The sequence below is a fragment of the Pteropus medius genome, unplaced genomic scaffold, assembly GCF_902729225.1.
Source record: "Pteropus medius unplaced genomic scaffold, Ma_sr-lr_union100, whole genome shotgun sequence".
NCBI lineage: Eukaryota > Metazoa > Chordata > Mammalia > Chiroptera > Pteropodidae > Pteropus > Pteropus medius.
The window spans coordinates 6,414,455-6,430,895 of NW_024344378.1; the positions used below are offsets into that span (position 1 = coordinate 6,414,455).

The 16,441-nt window shown below is 43.4% G+C and overlaps 1 protein-coding gene across 10 annotated transcripts in view; it reads left to right on the forward strand.

Moving 5' to 3' along the window:
- Positions 1-16,441, forward strand: part of CELF2 (CUGBP Elav-like family member 2) — a 473,931-nt gene that overhangs the window by 195,421 nt on the left and 262,069 nt on the right. The window contains exon 3 of one of the 10 annotated variants that reach the window (XM_039871055.1): positions 10,347-10,404. The exons of the other annotated variants lie outside the window; for them this stretch is intronic. The gene's annotated coding sequence lies outside the window, so the exon portion shown is untranslated. The remainder of the gene's footprint in view (positions 1-10,346; positions 10,405-16,441) is intronic. 10 annotated transcript variants of the gene reach the window in all.

Consider the following 16,441-nt stretch of genomic DNA (forward strand, 5'->3'; position numbering starts at 1 on the left):
TTAATGATGGCATTTATAGTGTTTTTGGAAAATGCCATTACAGATAATAAAATACAGGGATAATAGATTTATCACCTGATTCCTTGATGGTCATGAGAGGACATTAAAACGAGAAGAATCTAGAAGAAAGGCTGTACATATGGTTCTTTAAGGAAATTTCAAAAATACATTTTGGGGTGGAATTTCTCAGTTAACACTGCATATTTTAGAATCAGCTGCTTCCTGAGACCCAGCTCTCATCCCACGTTGGCATTTTAGAACACTAATGTTATCTCAGATCTGGGTTAGAGGTATTATTTTAATTGGTAACTCTTGCTATCTAATTGTAATTTGCTGGATTGAGATTTCTCTGGCATCTGTTGATGAGATGCAGTGAACTGGGGGGAACAAGAACCTTGCAAAACAAGATAAAAAGGAGATAGGATTTTCAGATATGAACCTAGCAATTAAGATTTCATGGGATCATTTAGAACGTTTTCCACCTCAGTGTTTTTCCCCTTGACTGCTGTAATAACAGTATATTTGGCCTCTAATAAAAGACTGCAATCTCTTCCTTCCCTTTTTTTTAACACAAGTTCTTAAACTTTCATTTCTCTTTATCCCTTCCTTGTGGTTTTGTTTCTCACAAGTTAACACTCATTCGCTTCTCATAAAAAAAAAAAACAAAAACAAAAACAAAAAAAACAGGTAATGTTTTGGCATGCAAAATAATCTGGTAAACTGTCATACAACCAGCACATGCTATGACCTAGCTAGCGTGCCAGAATTCAGGTCATGCTCCTCATGGAGGCTCGTACGTAGACTATGGAGACCAAATATCAATGAGGGCCTGATGTCACTGTAGTGAATCAGAAACAAACATCACAACTGCTAATCAGCACTATAAACATCCCTTTTCTTATTTGCATTTCAATGAAAACTTAATATTTTCATTGTGTTGCAAGGAGCCGAATAAATAAGTCATTGATGTGTTCTACTTCCCGTGCCGAACTGTACCCAAACCTAACGTGTTTATTTCCAATTTGGAGTGTTAATATCAAAGGGTTTTGTTTTCTCAGGGGAGGGTCCCATTTTGCTCTGTGTGTGCAGGTTAGGACACCACAAAGGAGTTAGCTGTTTCTTAGCGTAGCATTCGTTCAGCGGAACTGCGGGAGGGAGGGCTGGGAAGGTTCTGATGCTTTCTAGTTCACCAGCACCTACACGTGCTCACGGCCTCGTGTCTGTCTCCACGATCAGGGAGGGACCGGTGATATAATGAAGCCAGCATCAGCGATGTGCTACTTGTGTAGCAGTGCAGAAAATGTATTTTTATTTTTCCTCAAGAAAAAGCTCTTGCTAAATCTAAGAGAAGTGGAGCTGTGCGCTCCTGGAAAAACCTTTGTGGGAAACAAAAACTAATTAGCACAGTGAATGTGATGCTCTCAGGTAATTGTCAAATAATTATTCCCCTTCAGCATCATCAGTGCTTAATTGTGCCATCTAAGACTCTCCGAATGTGGATGGGAAGGGATGGGAACCTCGGTCTCCTCCTGGGAATTTCTGTTTCATTTACTGAGACCCTTAGACTCCTCTGTAAGGACTTCTAAAAGAAAGGGGGCGACGGGGTGGGGGGCGGGGAGTTGAGCCGCATCCCCCTTCCCGTTGGTTCTGAATCATGGCAGATCACTCCCACGAGTTGTATCGCAATGCAATTCCAGTGGTGCGGGCACACTGCCTCGTGAGCGTGCCTGACATCTCCGCTTTCACTCCACGGCACCTGGAGCTTCATGAACGGTCTGGTTCATGAACTGCAGGTCGTGTGTTATGTCCACATACTGAGAGCGATGCTTTTGCATCAGCTGATAATTTAAAATGGAACGCTAATAAATATGTAATCATATGGCTATCAGAATGACAGATGAGTACAAATTCAGTTTGGGGTTAAATTTTAATTACTCTCCGGAATGAATGCCTCAGAGCCAACTTGCCAGTAAATCACTAGACCCGTTCCTGCCCCTCGTGAAGATTTATGTAAATTAAGTTTAGGGTGCATTTAGACTAAACTGTCATTTTGGTTTATTATTCTGGACTTGTCTACTAGACTCATATGGCCTTTTACTTAAAGTTGGATTTTAAATAAATAAATCTGTCTGAAGAGATCTCAGGTGATTGATGTCTGCTTGTTTTCTGTAAGAGTCATCCAGGTAGATGTCCGATTCACAGGATTCCTTTGATATCGTAAGAGTGCTTTAAAAATGGGGCATGTGGAATGTTTTGATGTTAAGCCTTAACATTGAAAGACGTCAACGAGGTTTTTCTCTTCAATGAAACTGTTTGCGGCTCCCTGTCATAGCCCCGGAAATCAAGTTTCCACAACCCACCAGCTGCTTTGTCTGACATTTATAGGCTCAACTAGGGCTGAAGGTTTCCTGCTTTCACCGATGATAGGGTGACTCACTCCTCAGAGAGAACGCAATTAATTTCAGCTGATTTACTTGGCATTTTGACACAGCCTTTGGACAGCTTAAAACAAATTGTTTTCGAGTACCACAGGAGTGAATAGTTCTTCGGCTTCTGTAATAGGATCTAAAATTCATTCTATGATGTTATGCTGAGAGGCTTCCTCTTTATGCTTTTTCTAAAGAAACTTTATAGCTTGACACGGGCTCATTAAACTTTAAGGTGTATTCTATATCCTTCTCCATGATTTACATCTTTGTTTCTCCTAGGCTCCCCCTGTGGCAGGAAAGTGGTACCACATTCAGCTGACACAAAATCACTTGGTCCTTTAGGTTAAAGGAGCAAAATATTTTGTTATTCACCTGACTGGTCAATGGGCATAAAATGTACGTGTGTGTGTGTGTGTGTGTGTGTATGTACACACACCTATACATACATATGCATCTGTGCGAAAAAACAGATGAAAAGCCATCTTATTGGGCATAATTCTCCATCTGAAATATCTTCCATTGAACGGTCTTTGGCTGTAGAAGTTATGAAATTGTTGCACAATTTAACATGTTTTTATAGATTATTAACCTTCATAATGGAAAAATTCAAGATTCAGAAAGGTTTAACATCTCAACCAAAGACACGCTTCAGATCAGCGATACCGCTAGACCACGTTTAGACTCTTCGGCCCCAAACCTCAGCGTAGCTTCTGTTAAAGGGGAGAAAAGAAGTTCACTCTGATGACCCCATCACACCTTACTGGGTGGAAAGCGGAAACCCTTCCCATTCAGGAGCCTTTCCATCCCTGCTGTCAAGTCCTTGGACCCTGGGGCTCCTTCTGTTTTCCCGTTGCAATTGAGATGTTGCTACTATCGAGATCTTTTAAGTTTAGAAGAGGAACAAAGATCCCTCACAGAAAAGTCTGGACAGGAGGCCCTAAGTAGGCATCTCCCTGGTTAGACACAGCTGTTCCTGGCCGGACCAAATTCCTGGCGTTCCCACATCTTGTGTGATCCAGACCTTGCTTCATGTCGTCCGGTCGCTGTTGAAAGAAGTCCTTGAAATTGCGATTGTGCCTAATGAGCACCCAGCACATACACCGAACGTCTTATAAAGGCTAAAGTTACTGGAGGTCGACGGACCTATAAGGGAGTTAACTGCTGGAAACCAACTCAAACACGCACATACGCTCTCACCCCCAGCTGCTCTCTCTATATCTCCAGAGAGAGAGAGAGAGAGACGTCAGGTGTCACACAAGTCAACACACACAGGTTGGCATCTGACCTGTCACTTCCTCCTCGAAAACTCGTTCAGGAACCATGAGAGGGGACGCTGTGAAAGCGTGAGAAAGGCAAGCTTTCGGCAGGGGACACGTGCCCGTTGGGTTCCGCAGCCTCGTGTCCCTTCCTCCTGATGGTACCCCAGCCGCAGTTCCCTGTGCCGTGAGCCGTGCGGCTGCCCCGGGAGTTTTCTGTCTGCCCGCCTTACGTTTTCCCGATTCGTATCTTTTCAATTCTTTCGATCTTCTCTAAGATTAAACGGGCTTCCCTCACCCCCCTTTGTCATCCCTTTTCCAAGCCATTTCCTACCTGTCAAGAGAAAGGGTCACACCCGTCCAGGACACAGTTCTGAGAACTGAGGCACTCACTGGTCGTGCATCTTACTGGAGCAGCTGCCCGTCTCTGCATTTTGACTTCCTGCGTTATGGAAGGGGTGTTGAGTTTTCTGGTTGAGCGTGAGGGTAGCATATTTCAGAATGATTAACTTTATGGCTGTCGTTGTGGGGGCCAGCTCTATTTGGCTCTGCTGCAGCTGTGTTTGCTTTCTCAAAATCGTCACCAGGAGGCCTCAAACTGCAATTATTGCCTTCAATCCCCGTGACTCCCACTGCCCACCCAGCCATCGTGCCTGAGTTTAAAGGCATCGTTCCTGAGTTCACAAGTCCTTTGAGAAGCCCCAATGCCAGTTACTACCATGGCAGCTGGATCTCAAAGCCATATCTTAATATGAAGTCATCTTCATTTGACATCATAATGTTCCCTGTCAGGATTCTTTTCTCTTTTCACAAAAAGCCCAGGTTTCCCTCACTCTTTTTATAACCTCTTTAAGCTCACCCTTAGGTGTCAAAAAGTCACTTCTCACATCTACTCATGGGCAGTATTTCTCCCTTTTCTGAGTGACGAGAGCACTCAGCACGCGTCTTTACTTGCTTCTGCTTCTTAGCGGGATCTTGCAGAACCCTGTGTGGGAGGGGGAGGAGTCAGAGCATTTATTTCCTCTTAATTGAGTGCTTGCCACAGATTTTACTTTTTTCAGGAAGAATTTAGGAAGCATTTTTTTTTTTTCATACAGAAACCATTTTAAGTCCATTGGCTGTTAGGTGGGTTTTAACTTTTAGTTAGAAATAACGACCTCTTGGATTGTTTCTGCTTGTTTGGGACACTCACCTGCCTTGGGATGTAGAGAATGGAATCGCTAGGAATATTGTCCCAGGGTCTCTCCAGCAGTGGGTTGGACAGCGGTTGTGCAAAGTCAAGTGTCCACCACCCACTGAAGCAGCCTCCGGGTTTGGCTTCTGATTGATTCCACGCCCCCTTTAAGTCCCAGGCAACTTGTCAAGATTCCTCATCTAGAAAATAAGGATAATCAGATACGCTTCTTACCTGTTCCACGGGGTCCCTGTGAAGCTAATGCTGGGGAAAGAATGACAACCTAAATATTTTATAGTTTCACGGTACTTAAAACTGACCACAAGTTCCCCCGCGTTTCCTGGGAGACTCAGAAACAGTGCAACTTCATCACAACTGGCCGGCTAATGTTTCCTCCCTCGGAACATTCGGGCTTTATGAAAGTCTCAGCCGAAGACCCATAAAGCAGTATTGCTCCCTTCCAAACTTCAGAGAATGCTCCATCCCCAGGACGGCATTAAGAAGATGGATTTTTTTTTTTCTCTCTCTCTCCTTTCTGCATGATGATTGAGAAATATGATGCAGTTCATGGTCCAGCCATGAACTTGTGGCCAGACCTTTCATTCTGGAATGGGGTGAAGCAAAAAGCAGTATCGCCGTCCAGTAGCCCCATGTGCGTGTACTGATAAAGCCCATCTCCAGCCAGCTGAAATAGATTTTGATTTTTTTATGGGATGAGAATCAGCCACGCAATATGAAGGCTGGTTCCCACATATGGGACTCCTAACCCTGCAGAAACCCAGCCGTTAAGAAAACAATTTTGATGGTGTGACTGTGGAGGGGGGAGTATTGCGAGTCCTGCTCCTAATGGCCTCATGAGGTGCTCGGGCCACAGAAGGCCTGGAGAACAGAGGAGGGAGGAGAGTGTCTGAAGGAGGAAAACGGTTTAGAGCAGGCATCGGCGATTTTTGCTTTAAGTGGCAGTACAGTGATATAGAGTGAGCACCCAGGCAGTGATCAGCTGCAGCATGCATCCTGGTTATTGTATCTTGTGCTTTAATAAGCAGGCACTTATTTCTGTTGGCAAAGGTGATAGGGTCCTTGGCATCGAAGAGACCAGAACCACCATTGCTAGTGTGAAGATGTGTTCTTCACGTTCTGAGTCACATGGTCCATTAAGAGTGGACGTGATCAGATGCAGTGGAGAAACCTAGAGCCTGGGCTGAGCTCACTGGTCGAGGAACTTCCTCTGTGACGGGCCAGGGAGCTCTCAGCACTTAACTCTGGCTAAGAGAGTCGCATCATCTCTGAGAAGCTCTCCAGGCCATGGACGTGACCTCCAAACCTCAGGATCCCTTGCCCTACATAAGAGACCACTTTGCCTTAGGGGGAACCAGGGACATCACTAAAGGCAGTGGGAACTTGAGCGATATCAGAGATTACTGCTGTTTCTGAGATCATTGGGGGAAGGAAGACTAACAAAATCTAGCAAAGTTGGCAAAATCCTTAGGTGGCCTGTCACACAGGTACTACAAATATTTCTGTTCAAATTAATTGGTACTTTGTAATCAGCACTGTTTAGCTTCCCAGGGTCTAATTAACTTTATAAGCAGACTTTCAGTCGGACCAAGATATCTGTCCAGCCATTATAAAAAGTGACTAAAATAGGACTGTTGTCAGCCTCAGAAGCCATGCAATGGCCTTTATCTTGCATTCGTGTCTTGTTTTTCAGATCTATTCAGAACATGATACTTTTGATCCAAATTGATTTCTAGTTGTCCGTTCAATAAGATGATGGCACCCAGCAAAAAAAAAAAAAAAAAAAAAAAAATTCTCTGGCGTCAACAGAACTATAATTCGTTGACAACCAAATACCTCGTTGCGTGTGTTTGTCCTACCTCTGATTACTGGCTTTTAAGGACGCGGCCTTCCCATGCTTATGTTTTCTGAAAAGTTTTATATTAGCTGTTCTTCATTTAGGGTGTGATGTGGGACAGCATTAGATTAAGAGATTTATGTAAATTATGAGTTATTTTCAGAAACAGTTTTCGACATACGTTGTATTGCTCCTGTTTTGCACGTGAGGCCGTGGAAGCTCTAGAAGGCAGTAGATGGTACAGGAAGTTTGAGCTTCTGTCTGTCTCAGTCCGATTGCAAGGCCTGAGATCTTTCTACTGGACCACCTCGCAGTGTAGCCCAGGAGACTGCTTGTAATCTTTCGAAGGATTCTAAGATCCCTCTGAGACCATAAACTGGTTGAATTTGTAGATATGTTGGCAGATGAGCAGCTGAATATGTGGATTTGAGCGTGAACATATAGTTTCTTCGCTACGACCTAATAATCTGCCTTTTATGTGCTCTTTCACATAAATGGCTCGTTCTTGATTTTATTTCATAGCCAGACCGATTTCTGAGTCTAGAAGGCAAGAGTGTTGTCAGAAATGTCCATAGAATGGGCACCCTAGCGATGTGATGTCGACATCTACTGCCTGAGGCAGGTTCTCACTGCTGCAGAGATAAGGAAGCAGCTAACAGTAAATGTTAAGGCGAACCCCTAGTCTTCATGTGGTCTGACCATATATTTCATGAAGAGGTTTCTTTCAAGAATTTCGTTAGAAACCTGGCAGTCCCCCCATTTACTGCCAAGGTCTTAACTTTTGCATCTGATTGAGGGGAACACCTGGCCTTTCTCAGGGGTGCATCTAGCCCGTGGGCTTTATGTAAATTAGAAAGAGGCTTTCCGATGGCATTCAGTTCCCACTGTCCCCCTCAGTCGGTGACTTTATGCAGTGTCCTTTCTAGTACGTACCGTTCCACCCCTTTCTTCATAAGTGAGCCACGTAAGTAGGCAGTAAAATAAGTGAGTCCCTGAGCAAGACAGCAAATGGGTTTGAGATTATTGACAATTGTGACCAACTCCCGTATTGGTACCTGGTCAGTTTCAAGCGTCAGTATACTTTCGACCTCTGTGGATCTTTTTGCTCGAGCGCATAAACATTTGCTAGGATTCTGGGTTTTCAGCAAATCATAGATCTTTGTTTCGTGCGTGGATACCCAAGGTAAGGGAGGGGGTGCGAGAAAAGCGAGAGTGGAATCGTCGCACGGGTCGACCTCACCCACACATCATTCTGACCAAACGTCAGCTCGTCGAAATGCCTTCACTCTTGGCAGGAGACGAGCATCGTAACCTAAGAGGATGTGATTTGAGTGGAGTTTTCATGCCCTGTGTGCTTATTGTATTCTTGCTACTGATGCAAACATTATCTATAATTACATTTTCAAGTGACTGAAAATTGCAGGCTTTGTTGAACAAAAATACAGCCAAAGAATGGAATGTATATTCTCTCCACCCTCATTATAAGGCTTTCAGAAATCAGGCTATAAGGCCCAATACCGCGGCTGTCAACTGTGCGATAGCAACTCCACTCTGATGTTTGGACACTTTGTCGAAATGCTGGATTCTCAATGATGATCATATAATTGGAGAAAGAGGCTATTACTCTTTCAGCATTTTATTCGCTCCATTGTCAACTCGGTCACAGTGGCACCTCCTCTCACAAATCCGCTATTCCCAGGATGTAAAACAAGAAACCCCAGTTTGATGTAGATCTGAGCCTGGTGGGCGGAGTCGAGAGAGTTGGCTGAGATACAGACGCTGTTGCCTTTCTGAGAGACATGCCATTATACCTTTATGACAGTGTGTTGTCTTCATGATGCCTTGCTTCCCACCTAGGGTGCGATTAAAATATGCCTGTATGTATTTTTCCTGTGGGGGCCTGCTATAAGACAGGCTCTCCCCTCGGTCTTAGAGTCAGGCTGTGGGACAAGAAAAAATATCCTGGCTAATTTTGTTCTTCTAGATACAAGATCTTGTTTGCAATTTCAGTAAGAGCTTAAACCACTTAGAATTTTAAAAAGAATCTGACCTATTATACCTTAGTATTTAGCTCGTGGGTGGTTAGCCTCTTAAAATCCAGAGAACTCATGAAACAGAAAACACTCCTTGGTGTTGTATGGAAAGTGATGATGACATTATTATTGTTACTCTGTTTCTAAGGTATTAAATTGTCACATGGGAAGGTTTACAATGTTACCTGCCGCTCATTCTCCAGGCCCTAGAAGAGGTTAACTCTTTGAAAAACTAAATTCAAAATACAAGCAGAACCTTAGTTGACTAAGATTGCTCAGAAAACCCACAATTCATCTCAGCTTCTACTGAGTCCTGCCCTGACAGGTGGCACAAACATGTCAGCAGATAAAGAAGTATTGATCAGCTCACAGTTAAATTGTGAACAGTTGAAATCCATTTAGATATACACCTACTGAATTGGATGTTCTCATTTTTTTATATTGTGTTACCTTTGTTAACATAAATTATAAACTCATGTACATTGGGTTTGGGGCAGACCACTTCATACTCTAATATGAAAGTTAGCAACTGTGTTCAGTGTTTGTAACATAGAGCTGAAATTAGATAACTTTGGGCTCAAGTAAAATGGGCTCTACATAATACAACACATCAACAAGGTTGTGAGGTTTTTTCATTTTTTTAGAGTGCAAATGGATTATTACAGCTTTTGAAGCAAGGCCTCTGCAGTGAAAATTCTGAGACACAGCCAGTCTCCATAATATAATTGCCTAGTTGTGCAGTATAAATGAGGGCAGCTCAATGTGTGTGTTTCTTAAATTCCCTCCGTGAATTGCAAATACTTTCTCCCATGTTCAGGGCATTTTTTTTGACAGGTTATATGTTTATGTCTCTAAGTGCCTGAGCTTTTGATAGCTTGGCTTCGTAACCATTCAGCAACTCCCTTTAAGAAATGTAATTAGCCAAGAGCCAAAGTAAATTAGTGTTTAAAGTTATCTAATTCTCAGGGTTCCTTGTTTGTCTCTACAATAGCAAATTGATTACACTGTGCTGTAGTGAATACAGCTTAAGTCCAAGAGCACATGGCAGTTGTACATTTGAACCACTGATTCAATAGTTAAAATTAAGTCAGACAGCTGAGGAGTTTAGGATTTATGAGTGACAACTGACCTGTTATTTGTCTGAATTGATCTGTTCCTTTGTTGTCATGTGGAAACCACCTAAACATTTTCTGTACTAAAATCCATATATATATGTGTGTGTGTATATATGTATATATACACATATATGTGTGTGTGTGTGTGTATATATATATATATATACTTTTTACCCTAGAATGAATTTTAGTACAGAAAAAAAAATATATATATATATATACACACACACACACACACTGTACTCTGACAAGAATTGCGGCTTATGTTAAGGGTCATTCTCAACACAAATTATTTAGAGTATTGTGATGTACAGGTGTTACAAATTGTATAAAGCATTAGCAATAGTTCTTAGACATGTGTTACTGTGAGACATTTGTTGGTCTGTCAGTGTTGACTGTTTGGGAAAACACGGGTTAAAATGAAGGATCTGTACTGTTTTGGACCACGTTGGGTTAATGTAGGATTTTCTTGTTCTTGAAACAGGAATGTAACAGCTGCATCTTTCTAAAGACTTTCATTCTTCATCCTGTACTTGGATAAGGTAAATATTATAATATGGCCTCATCCATTCTTCTTTTTTTTTGGCTATATCTAGATCCTTTCTAGATTTTTCTTAAAAACATTTCATTTGTTCTTTCTTACTGGGAAAACGGTGGTGGAAACATAGTCCCTTGGTGGAAAGGTACACATACATTAGCACTTACACGATCTTGGCCATCTGAATTATAGAATCCAGGTGGCTTGAGAGATGGGAGATCAGCATTAATCAAAACCAGTAATATCACCGTTCTTTTCCTTCTAAAACTACAAGAGGAGTAATGCCCTACTCCAGTAGGTCAGATTGGATCTGCTGTGATCCATAGAACTAGTTGTGCAAGAAAAGACACCTAGATCCTTTAGATGAGTTCGTTAATTTATGCTAGATCTAGAATCTGAGAACAGGTGGGCACGGAGGGTGAAAACCAGCCCGTGGGAGAGGAGCCGCTTGTTTGGCACTGCAGATGGGACCTGAAGCGCTCTCTCGTGCTCTTGCTGCTCAGGGCGCAGTGAGGCTGTGTGGCCGTCTGGCACAGCCCCGGTTCACACCTGCTGTTCGGCACCCTCGTTAGCCGTATCCTGCTTTCACTCTTAAAAAGTGTCCCAGTTTGGATGATGAATCACGTGGTCCCCTTTCTCATGTCTGCTCCTGTATCACTAGTTTTCTTAAATATAAATACATTTGCCAACTTTTAAAAAGTCCGTACATGGGATTAACCCACACCTCTCCACACACACGGTCATCCACGCTTTTTAGCGTTCGAGAAAAGCGGTTTCTGGCCTCTCTTTCTCTGAGCCATCTCCTTACCTAAATCCTTATAAATAGCAAAGTTATTCAGAATTTAACAGAAGTTTGTGTGGTGTTTCTAATGCGCTAGCAGCCTACTGGACACCCGGGGATGTGCCGTCTCATTGCCTTCTGTTTCTTTCCGAAAACCCTGTCGGCAGCTTCGTGTGGACCCCTCTCCTCCCCTCTCCCCGGCTCCCCCAGCACGTGGGTTCAGTGACAGGCCCTGAGATGAGACTTTTCCATTCAGCTCATTACATTGATGACGTCACTCTTCCCCCTTCTGGGAAGCTCACACAGGAGGCTCTGTTACTTCTGTTAATGTTCAGCTGGAGCACGACCAGAGCCGGAAAGTGATCCGATGAGACAGCCTTGGTTTGTTCTCACATCGCCCCCTGTGCAGCAGTAACCAAAGAACCCAGCCACCTAAAATGACGCCAGGTAGATTTTTGAATTTTCATCTCTGGGCTCCTGTTGCACCCCTCAGTGGTCATTGCTCTTTCCCATCCAGTGCTGGAATTTCAGAGGATCGGTGATATATGTGTGTCTACAATCGATTTAATGATTTTTGCATTTATACCCAGCTGTTGGTGATTCAGTGCAGCCATCAGCATCTGAGTCTCAGCGGACCACGTAATGTTTGCCACTGTAGCCACATGTAAAGCTTCCACTCCCTGTTTCCATGGGCAGCTTAGAGAGCCAGGCTAAAGACTACTGATGACCACGTTGCCTGCATTCACCCTCTGGAGCTACACGAATTCTGCTTGGCAGTTGTATTTCATGACCCACAGCAGAGCAATTCCTGGGATCTCCATTCCTGGTAGCGATGTTGACACTGTATATGTGAAATGTATCTGCACTGATATGCGAGATACTTGTTCAGCTAATTCAAACCCCAGGAAGCTGTCTGATCTGCATCCATAAAGCAAGGTTGTACTCAAGAAACATCAGCCAGGATTCATATCAAACCTCGGCCTAGATGAAAATAGATTCATAAACTAGTCTCTTGAACAGAGCATTTCTTAGGAAAAAAATAACTTTAGGATCATTTCTCTTCAGTCTGTAGTCAAACCTTGTTTCTAATTTGCATTTATTATTCAAATCTGTGTTTCCTTTTGTATTGGTGTGATGTATCTTTATTTAGAGGCTACAGCTTTGACTAAATTTAATTACTTCCCTTCGAGGCTTTAAATGGAGGGCAGCGTCTATTAATTGCTAATTACTTTCTCCTGCCATTTACACAGCAAAGGTACAGTTACTAATTGAAGGTCTCTTCTGTACAATGACAAGAGGCTTCCCTAGTCTCAATATTTACCTTTCTTTGGGGACCGACTTTTATTTCTCTAATCTTATCTTTATTAAACATAAAAGTAGACATTCCAGTGATATATTGGTCATTCCTGTGATCCACTGCTGTTACAGACCCTGGAGGAATAAATAGGAGTCATATTTGGCTCTGTGTCGCCATCTGGTGGTGTCTTGAACTCCTTCAGCCTCCTGAGACCAATTTCTAACGGGAAGATGGTACCCCTGGGTCTGTTGCTCTGTTAGTCTTACCCCACAGCCTCTCTGGGGATTTAAAATTAGCCTCATTTTTTACTGGTGGCTGAACGAAGCATCAGTATGGCCTGGCACTTTTTATGTCATTAAGTATTCATTGCATGTCTTCTCGATGTTTGGCAGTTTTGACTGTCTCCTTACATTTTTTTCACTTGGCCTCTGTGCCGTGTGATTCTTTTTCCTTGGCTGTTCGTTCTTATCTCTCACCTTTCATCTCGCCACACCCAGTTCTTCCTGCCTCTTAACCGTGGGCATCTTTCTTTCTTCACCCTTTGGCTCTCGCTCGACCTTGTCGATCTCCCCTTTCTAGAAAGCTTACATCCTCAAGTGCCTCTCTAGGCTGATGCGGGGAAAGCTGCATCTCCATATTGGGTGTGTTATTTCCGTCTGGATGTGTTTCTGCTTCCGTCGCCTGGGCTGTCATAGGTGGTGGAGGGAGTAGCCTGCCCACTCAGCGACGGCTACTTCCTGAGTGCCCTCGCGTTGGCCACAGCCCCATTTCAGCAGCTTATTAAGAGCATTGTGAATCCCACGAAGGCGCCTGTAATTTACAGAAGAAACAGCTGTTTCTGCATCTATTCACTAGACCCAGTATTTCACAAGATGAAGTTACTTCCTGACATGTCAGTCTCCACTTTGAAACGGATTCGCTGTGATACGTGGCTTTTGTGTCATGATGTACTTCCGTCCCACGGTGCTAAAACTTTTAATTTTAAAAAAAAAATCGTAAAGGTGTAAAGAGCAAGAAAGAAGCAGGATTCTAGTTTGAGTTAACGAACAGCAGCAAAGTGAAAAGCTTTAGATCCCTTGTCACTGGGAAGCTTGGATTTATTGCAAAACCAAAGTGATTTGAGCTTGTGGTTTTTATTAGACTTTGTAAAAATGCTCTACCGTGCCTACAGTTTCAGGTAGGTAGCCCTGCTAAATTGTAAATCTGCCGTCTCTGGTGGTAATAATGGGCAGAGGAGCCGAAGCATGCATGGGCAATGCTGTGTGTCCCTCCGCCTCTGAAGGCGACCGCCCCTGGGAGGACCAAGTCACACTCTCAAGGATGAGCACGAGCCAGGGTGCCAGGGGTGACATTTGAGAAGTGACTTCCCTCTTCCCCACCTGTACCCGGGCTCCTCTCTGCAGCATCCGCTTGCCTCTGGCCCGTCTCCCTAAGAGAAAGATGGTTCGCACTGTATTACATCGCCAAGTCGTGCTGGCGGAGATAACGTGGTATGTGAAATGGAGTGGCCTTTCAAACTGTAGTGCTTATGAAGTTATTGATACAGGATGGTTGTCGGCTTAGGCAAGGTGTGAGGATAATCCTATTAGGAAGTGATCACTTTTCTACCAAAACACATTAGAAGAGTAACAGTCATCGTGCTGGCACGGTGGGAATTCGAACAGGACTTCTGTGCTCAATCAGCTATTACGCTGCACACAGCTATAGAAATGAGGTCCAGAGTGAAACATAGACTATCCATTGTAGCACCATTTCATACCTGCTGCACATATAAATTTATATATCGTGCATGAATTACAAACGGAGGTGGGATAGAACACTTTCCCAAGGATAATCGTTTTAAAACATGCTCTAACCTTTGTATTAAATATCTCATAGAACACTATTTTCATATTTGGAACCCCATCTATGGGCTCGAAATCATGATAATTATTTTAAATTATACTGGTTGGGTTCATTTTTATTAAAACATTCCTGGCAGCAATGAAACTCACTTATTAAACATGGTTTGGGAATTAAAAATGGAGAGCTTTACAAATTCCTTAAAGCGGAGGCCGAGTAGGACCTTTTGTCAGAAGCCAACTGCCTCGTCTTCGCTTCTCATCCCCCTACCCACCAGCCACCACCCTGAGCCAGCGCCCCTGTGCCCACAGTGGCCTGCACGTGCTACTCTCAGTGGCATTTACCATATAATGGCAACGTCCCGAGTCCCCTTCAGTCTCTCCCATGAGCCTGCAGGATCCTGAGAGCAGAAACCAAGAGTCGGCAAACCTTACGACCAGAGCACCCAGCACGTCACGTGGCACAGCGAGCGCAGGCCCATCAAAGCAGACGAGAGGGGCAGCAAGGCGGAGCGCTGGCGTTGCCAGTGTTGAAACGAACGGAGCGAATTCTCACGGAGCACCAACCACATGCCAGGATGGAGGACACGAAGACAGAAAGCATGTCACTGAAGCTGGCATGAGTACTTCCCAAGTCCTTGCGTTCAGACCGAGGGCAGGGAGCTCTAGTCACTGGATGGGCAGAAAGGGCCCTAAAAGTGGACTTGACTGCTGCTTAAGCCGTGGCCTGAATTATTTACCTCAAGACACACTACTTCGCTTGTTCACTATTTGTGTACGTACACGTCTTATTTCTCGTGTAAGCTTTGTAAGCTTCTGAATGTACATACCGAAGAAAAATTGATTCACAAGCTTTATTTTAAAGCTGTGTTTAAAGCCACTCAGTGTTAACTCTGCTTCATGACTTTGGCCTTGAAGTAAGAACTTACCTATCGGAGTTTTTTTGGCTAGTTTCATTATAAAATGAGTGATAATTATATAGTTATTACATTTTACACTTTTATGCCTCCTCTTGGAGGAGACCATGAGTCCGAGCCATTCAAATGCAGATATATATTTTTTCATTCCAAATGACTTCGGAACATCGTATATTTGGGGGCGGGGGTGGGGAGGACATCAGTCTTATTGTCTCTATTATTCATCCTGCCGACGTCACACCTCGACAGAAAGGATTTCAGAAACATCCAAAAGATGTCGATAGTCTATTCGGACGATTACAAATCAATTTTTAATCGAAGAATCCTCATTTCCAAGGAGTTCAGTGTCTCTTAGGAAAATGGTAAATTTTGAAGGCAATCGATGATTTTCGTGTCACTGACAATGGGACCACGTGATGCTGAGGGAAACTAGGACAGGAGGAAGTGGAAGAATTCCCCTGCCAGAGCACGGCAGAGGGAAAAGGCTCATTCGTGTGTCTGACCATGTCTTCACTACATTCTCCCAGTGAACTGCCTCCAGCAACATGGAGATGACTCAGAAGAAGCCTTAGAAAGACTTAGGGTGGTGGAGGGGAACTCAAATAGGTTCTGTTACATAAACACACTGACCGATAAGATCTTAGTGCTTGATAAGGTCTCCATCTGCTACCATAGCAGTTTCACATTTGATAAATCACATCACATAACAAAGTAACGATAGTTTACAGAAACTTTAAAGGTATAATTTGTATGGAATGTTAATGATGGTGTAATGGAACCTATTTTATGCTATGTTTCCTGTGTAGTAACTAATTTTGTTGCCGTTATTTGTCACTCTGGTCTGGTTACTCCAGACCAGATTTAGTAATGTAATAAATTTTTAGTTGTTATTTCTTGGTTCGGCAAATATTTACGAAATGCCTGCCTATGCGCCGGGTGCTAGTCTAGTCTTGGTGCTGGGAAAACCCAGCATCCTCAAAGTTGTATCCTCATTCACAGAAAAGGTAAATTTTAACTTCTGATTTTGTGAGTTCTCCCCTTCCAAACATTTCACCTTGTGCCTCTTAGGGTTTTCCGTGATCAGCTGCATCGTTGCCGCTGTTTAGCTCCATCTCTGTGGTAGGTTGTTAGGTTCTTTTGACCTCCAGTCGCTAATAGTGTCTTAATCCATTCGGGCTGCTCTATCAAAACACCATGGAGTGGGC